The sequence below is a fragment of the Bison bison genome, unplaced genomic scaffold, assembly GCF_000754665.1.
Source record: "Bison bison bison isolate TAMUID 2011002044 unplaced genomic scaffold, Bison_UMD1.0 scf7180017851669, whole genome shotgun sequence".
NCBI classification, from domain to species: Eukaryota; Metazoa; Chordata; class Mammalia; order Artiodactyla; family Bovidae; genus Bison; species Bison bison.
The window spans coordinates 20,683-22,205 of NW_011482242.1; positions in this window are offsets into that span (position 1 = coordinate 20,683).

Genomic DNA, 1,523 nt, shown 5'->3' on the forward strand with positions numbered 1-1,523 from the left:
CTCTCTTGGTACAGCTCACACTAGACCATCAGAGCCTCTGCCAGCATCTTAGGTTAATCACCAGCAAGAAATTCTGACCCTGGGCCCTGGGTCTGATGTGCAGCCCTAGCTTTATGAATGCAAGCACGAGCGAGCCCCAGGTTATGCCAGGTGGAGCAGGGGTACAGACCCGTGGTGGTTCTCAGCCTCCTCCACCTCTTTACTAAGGGCCAGTGCCTGACCCTGAGCTTAAACTTGAAGGCATACGGAGAACCTGGAGAGGGCTCAGAGAGCTGGACTCAGAGACGATTAGATGATCTGCAGATGCATCCTGTGCTGGAAGAAATTGAAATTATTAAACTTGCAAAGGAAAAAGCACAAGGCCTTACATCAGAAATGCTCACAAGCTATTTTTCATCTGAGGACAAACTAACAAGTGGGACTCAAAGCCTAGTAGGAAGGATTTGGGAGTTGTAGACACCCGGGCAGGTTACAGGAGAGGCTTGTGGGTGCCCATGTGACTCTGCGGCCTGCTGTTTCTAAGACCAACCTGTACGGAAAATCCCTTATCACTTATAAGTAGAATCAGTGTACCACCTGCTAAAATGGTAGACCAGCTCTCCTCCAGCAGGCTTTGTCTCACCAGAAGGCTTACTTGGCTACCCTGGGGCAGGGAAGATCCCTGGTCAACGGCCACTGTGTGAGACTTGGGCCCCTAACCATCCCCAAAAAGAGAACGGAACCAGCTTAACCAGGGTTTATGTGACCTGGGGCCTGGCGGCTCAGTTACTTGGCCCCCAGATCTTAACCTCAGGGCCAGGGAATTCAGCCATTTCCATGTCCCAGCACCTAATGGGGTTCTTGAACTTGGAATCTGGTTAAGGGGCTGGGGAGGAAAGCAACAGTAGGGTGAACGCTATACAGCTACTTAACAATGAACTTGGACCTTTAGAGAACTAAATATATGATGTGTAATGTAGATTGATTTTTGTTTAACTACTGATCCCTCCTTACTAGGGATTGGAAAAATCTTCTGGCCAGGGGTGGCTAGAGGCAAAGTCTCAATCCTGGTCCTGGTCTTCGACACCCTGTCCTTGGGTTCCACACTGGTCTTCACCTGAACGTCGTTTTCTGCTGGTAGTAATGTCTCTAGCAGTATGCTGGCTGCAGGGCTCCTCAGACCCCCTCCGCGTTACCTCAGCCCACTTTCCAGGGCTTTCTGCCTCCCCTCCTGCCGCTGCCGCCACCGCTGTTGCTGTTGCTGCTACCGCTGCTCCCTTCCTGGCACCCAGCTTCCCTGTGCCCTCTCCCCTGCCCAGCCTTGCACTGCTCTGCACTGCTGAGCGGGAGACACTTGTCTCGGCCTTACCAGGATGCCCACGTGCGGCACTGGGCACCAGAGCAACCTGTGGCCCGACCTGGGCATCTTCCTTGTTCCCTATCTGCTGGCGAGGCTCACCGCTTTCTTCTCTCCTGCCTCCTTTGTCCCCCTCCTCTCAGAACTGGGGTCTCTCGGGAGAGATAGGGCCCTGGGCTCGGGGATC